Below are 6,000 nucleotides of genomic sequence, written 5' to 3'. Positions count from 1 at the left end.
TTAAACATTTCAGCCAAGTAACACACAGCACAGCGACAACCAGTAGCCATCACTGGAGGTTCACCTCCAGTTCAGAGCCTAATGGACAATGCATTGAGGGTATGCAAATTAGCAATAAATGTGCACACATATTCACCCAGAGTTTTTTTGTTTTGTTATCAAAACCCCACAACTTCTATAATATGTGCTACATATTTAATAGTTAAGGAGCAGAGCAGGAAGTGATACGAGCACTCTTCACAAATATAGTTATATCTTTCAAACTTACACACCTAGGGTAGAAAAGTCTAAAAGGATCTGTGATTTTGTACCAATGGAGCCACAAATTGCCAGGTGCAAATGGTAATCTCCATCTGAAACTGAATTTCAGGTAAGGGACAGATGTGTAACTGATAACTAAGTGATCAATTTCCCCAGACTGTCCAAATGCATTCACTGGTAATAGGAAGAGGTATTTAAGTTATTTCAGACAGGCTTTGGGCCTCATTACATGTTTGGCGGTCTGGAAATAAGGGTGCCGGTAGCAACATGTGTTTGCCGGTAGGGGCGTGGAACTCCCGGCAGGCATGACCTGCTGGGAGTTCAGGCTTCTACCACCAGTGTTTTCATTGAAGCAGGGGTACCGTTAGCAACAGTGCTGGCGTTTCAGTGACCCCATTCCAGTGGACTCCACAGGAATAGGGATTTACTGCTCCGCCGCCTGCCCTGATATCCTGGTGGCACTGAGATGTCAGGCTGCGGAAACGGTGTTATGGGGTTGCCGGTAACCCGCCAACTACCGGTGGGCTTTACCGGCAACCCCGTAACGAGGGCCTTTGATCTGAAAGAAATCAGTGTTACTGAAAAGAGATTCAGTGCTGCAGCCAAATTAGAATGGCTGAAGATACAGAATTACCCCTCATTAGTTGCTTTTGACATGCGTGCATGTTTAACCGAATGTTAAGGTGTCTCATTTTTTACTTTTCTGAGCCAAGGCCCTCATAGTCACATGAATCACTGTTTTGAACAAAGAAAATAAACACTGTTTTTTCTTCAAAAACAACAAAGAAACAGAAACTGCTAATCCCTGACCTCTGCAAAACCACAGCCTCTACAAGGCTGTAGCCTCAGCAAAAGGCCAAATGTGCAAAGAATCCTGTTAAAGGAAGAAGCTACATGCCAATCCATCAAAAGCTTGAACCCAGAGCAGAGGAATATGCCATCCATGTAACAAGCCAGAAGCAACAGTGAGTGACATGAACAAGCATACTATACACTTGAGCATCACACATTTTGGGTCCTTTTCATGAAAGACACTTTTTAGGTTCTGGTCAAGTCCAAAAGTAAGATGAAATAATTGTTGGTTCCATTCCAGTCTATGGAAGATCATTTTGCGGCGTCAGTCCATAGAAAAGGCTTTTTGGATCCAGCTCAGTCCCAAAACAGAGCAAAGCGATACAAGATGACAGCCTATTTTTCCTTTAAAATCAGAAAAAACAAGATGGTGCCATAAAGCAACTGTTTTTGAAGAAGAGGTAAAGATGAAAACTGAACCAGAGGTACTGCTTCCAGTTTTTTGTATGATCCATTTTTGAGAAATCTTTGGTACTAGCCAGGATGCGATTTTGTTCATCACACTGAGACATTAGTCACCAAACCTTAGTGACAATGTTTCTACTTGAGTGCACCAGTACGATACACAGGACAGGGTACAGTGCACATTGCATAGGTATGGTACACAACACATGACACAATGCAGTATCTGCACAATCACAGGATACAGTGCCGTATCTGCACAATATTTTACAACTTCCATAGCAAGTTCTGAAAAGTCAGTTGGGAATGCAAACCTCTGCAAGCCTATTGAAGGGTAATGTGAAATAAAACGAGGTGCATATATTGTGCTATTAAATATAACTATGGTGGCAAGACAATTCTAGTGTGTAAAGGTCACACATTGCAATTAATTCTGTTCCATTGAACATACGATATAGAGAAAATGTGGTAAGTATTTGAAAGTTACCCATTGAATGAATAATTGGATATTAAAAGGGGAGGGGCAATGAAAAGCAAGCACAAACAGACTTGGACAGACTTGGATTTATTTGTAGGGCGTTAAAAGCATTAGGTGAAAACCTCCATCATTTAAAATGGTGTTCACATTTGAGGCAAATGTGTTGTAGGATGTGATAGCATGTTGACACATACATGACACATGCATGACACTTCCATGAATTTGGGCACACACGGGGATAGCATTTATACACACAGAGGCAGACCTAGAGGTCAGGCTTTAACTGGTGTATATGTGAAGCAAATAGCTCAAATAAGGGGCAAGTTATGAGTACCGTCACTTCGAGCAAAGATGCGTATACATCTAAGACGACAGAAACGATTCCACTTTATGTATAGATAAACACAGATGGAAAAACATGCATTTATCATGCATATGGTATACACACAAATACAGGTCGTCAGGCTCAACACTAAAACACTAGCGCAGAAGCCATGACGCGAGACAGGACAATGCAGGGAAGCGAGTGTAACAAGGTTGAGTACAGTCTTTTGGATTGTTTGGGGGGAAATCGTAGCAAGAAGGGAATTTGTCAGTCATAGCCTTAACAATTCACATTTCTTTGAAAGACAGAGCAAATGATGGTTTCATGAAAGTCATGTTTTTGTTTACACACCAGTGACTGAAGGTCCTGGTATGGAAATGTGTTATTTCTGAGAAAGACACAGAACCCAAAAACTAGATTTTAGCAGAAGGAGACCAACTACCTGTTGAGTTTTCTCCTAAGCCATAATACTGTGGCAGTAGAATAATTTAACTCTAAGCCTGTATGAAGATAACACACAAATCATTTGATGTAAAGTGTGCAAGCAAACTGGCTTAAATTATGAAGATTTTGTGTTTTTATATTTGACTTTCCCTGCACTTCATAACGAAGATTACCCAAGCTTATAGCACAGGAAGTCTTGATTTTATTAAAGGCACGGAGGCGAGCATTATGCTTCAATTCTTTTATTAGCTACTCTCCAGCAGCCCTTTACAACTTATAAACTTCATTTTTTTAAAACATCAGTAACAGCTGCAGATAAAACGAGAAAAAAGAAAAAAGGGAAAAACGACAAACCCCCATAGTTCCTTTCTTCACAGTAGTCCTGAGCGCTCTGCTCCTGTCCAGTCACGGTGCACTCTTTCACATGTCGTGCCCTGCCTCGGTCCCTTCCGCTTCTTTCGGGTGCCTCGAAAAATGACACTTTCTATGAACACTTAGTCCAACAAATGAAACTATGGCAACAGCTTGAAATTCCATTAGTAGCCCTGTCCCTAGTGTGCCTCAATGTAAGACGATGCTGAAACACCAACTGCACTGTTGACTGCCACCTCTCGTTATTTCCTCGCTTAGCTGCTCTTCTGCTCCTCACCTGCAATGGAAGAGAATTGGCAATTAGGGAGGGGAATAAGCTCGACATATGCATAAGAATGAACATACAAATCATTGCACCATGCATATTCAATGGGAGGGATAATGCCCACCTCTGTTTCTTTAATAGAATCAGGATTCCCTGTTCTGTAAGCTTGGGTAATTTTCATTCTATGTCAAGATGGGAGGGAAGCATTATGCTTGTTCAAAGTTCTCCACTACTGTCACTGCTATGGCCGATACTGGCTTAATAATAATAATAATAATAATAATAATAATAATAATAATAATAATAATAATAATAATAATAAAATAGAAGGTCTTAAAGGTGGAGTCGCTAGACCAATCCACAAATCTCATGATATCCTGCAAAGATAGGCCTGCCACAAAGGCATTGGTAGCCATGGCTCCCCAGACAGAATGCACCCTGAAAACTGCCATGTCGATCTCCACTAGAGCCATCACTTCTCTAACCCATCATGCTATGGTGGCGGAAGACACGGCATGAAATGGTTTTCTGCATGCAATTAAAAGCTGCAATGTGCTGTGCGGTGTGACCCCTGCAGTAATGGTCTTGTACTGCTTGATGCACAGTGCCATGCATAACTTGGCGTTATGTGGAAAGTATGGGTAAGAAATCGCTGTGGAATTACTCTTGGTACGTCACGGGCATAGAGCAACCGGGAGGCGGGAACCGGCCACTGTTACGAAGGCCCATGACTAAGGCCCTGTCTGCCCCTGTCAGCTCCATGGACGCTCTGAGGTGAGTCACTGACCACCCATGAATGTGCCCTATTTGACTTTTGCATCTCTGTATAGCTGCCGCCCTGCAACATGGGGTGAGGCTCCATGAATGTGCCCTATTTGACTCTTGCATCTATGTGTAGTAGCCACCCTGCAACACGGGGTGAGGCTCCATGAATGTGCCCTATTTGACTTTTGCATCTCTGTATAGCTGCCGCCCTGCAACATGGGGTGAGGCTCCATGAATGTGCCCTATTTGACTCTTGCATCTATGTGTAGTAGCCGCCCAGCAACATGGGGTGAGGCTCCATGTGTATGCGCACCGAAACCTTATACTTTGCTTGAGCTGTAATCTTTTTTTTGTAACACATTTTATTGGTTTTTAAACATACATACAGAACATCAACAAATCCCCCCCGCACCCCTTCCCCCAACTCCCGGGTTGGTTCATCACTCCATTCCTGTCTTGCCGCTTTGCACTTTACTTTCGGGATCTGCATTCCTCAACATGTCCCGTATAGTTGTTATGTCCGTTTCTTTTTCTATTTTACCCGCGAGGACTATATCACTTGGTTTTCCCACTTTCCCCAGATCTTGCTGGCTTTTGCCAGGCATCCCTGTGCTGTATAGATTCTATGCTCTGTCGCTGCACATATGTCCATTTCATTTGACCATTGGGCCACTGATGGGCTTTCCGGGGCCCCCCATTTCTGTGCTATATCGCGTTTTATCAGGCCCATTGCATTGGAGAGAAAGATACCCTCCCATTTATCTGAAATATCCTCATCTGGGGCCCCTAGTAACATTACAGCAGGTTGTGGGATTATTGTGCGCCCCAGGGTTCTCGTTAACAGTTGACAACATTGCGCCCAGAAGGATTTGATTTTAGGACATTCCCAGAGGAGGTGGATGAAAGTGCCCTCCTCTCTCCGACATTTCAGACAATTAGGGTCCTCCGCCCTCCCCTAGCCAAATTGGGCCCCTCGGGGGTAGTACACCCTGTGAAGTATCTTAAGTTGTACCAGTCTTATTCTGGAGTCTATTGCGATTTCGCGTGAGTGCATCAATATTTGGATCCAGTCCTCTGGTTCAATGGGCCCCACGTCTCCCTCCCATTTATTTTTAAGACTGACTAGATCCGGAGTGGCAAACGCGTTAATCGCCTTGTACAGAATAGTGGTGACTTTTTCAGGGATGTGTTGTGGTAGTAAATTGCGCTCCAGAGGTGTGTAATCTGGTATGTCGTCGAGCTCTTGCCCATGTGCATTAATGGCGTGAGTCAATTGCAGGTAGTGGTAATGTTCTGTGGCAGATATTCCGAACCTCTGCTGCAGGGTTTCGAATGGAAGGATGGAACCATCCGCAATAATGTCTCCTATTGTGGTTATCCCAACCTCCACCCACCGGGTCCATGCAGTCAGCTTCCGTACCTCCTTCAATCCATAGTTATGCCATAATGGTTGTGCCATAGTGATCCTGTTCCCCCAGCCTATGTGGGTGTGTGCCTGCCTCCAGATCATCGCGATATGGGTAGACATTGTTTGTGCGGGGGGGTCTGGTAAGGGTCTGGTATGGTGTTTCCAGTGGTAGGGTGCCTTGGATTATGGGATCCTCCGCTCTAATGTGTGGTCGTTCGGGGTCTCCATGAAGGAGGTCATTGACTACGTTTAGTTGACAGGCCCAGTAGTGGGACCTGAGGTGTGGAAGTCCTATGCCCCCCTCCCAGATGGATTGTTGCAACGTGGTCAATGCGATTCGAGGCTGCCCGTCCTTCCATATCAGTTTCCGATTAAATTTCGTGTTTGGTATGGCTAATGGGGCATTCTGCAGTACATAAAGGGAGCGT

General features: G+C 44.1%; 1 long non-coding RNA gene across 1 annotated transcript in view; it reads right to left on the bottom strand.

Annotated features, from left to right (window-relative positions):
* Nucleotides 1-2,988: 2,988 nt before the first annotated feature.
* The window catches only part of LOC138503271 (uncharacterized), a 132,638-nt gene continuing 129,626 nt past the window's right edge, over nucleotides 2,989-6,000 (bottom strand). Inside the window, exon 3 of the long non-coding RNA XR_011279594.1 lies at nucleotides 2,989-3,411. This is a non-coding gene — a long non-coding RNA (uncharacterized lncRNA). The remainder of the gene's footprint in view (nucleotides 3,412-6,000) is intronic.

The sequence above is a fragment of the Ambystoma mexicanum genome, chromosome 11 (assembly GCF_040938575.1).
Source record: "Ambystoma mexicanum isolate Mex_15411 chromosome 11, UKY_AmexF1_1, whole genome shotgun sequence".
NCBI lineage: Eukaryota > Metazoa > Chordata > Amphibia > Caudata > Ambystomatidae > Ambystoma > Ambystoma mexicanum.
The sequence above is the reverse complement of the archived record's forward strand: the minus strand, read 5'-3'. Positions and strand labels throughout refer to the sequence as shown.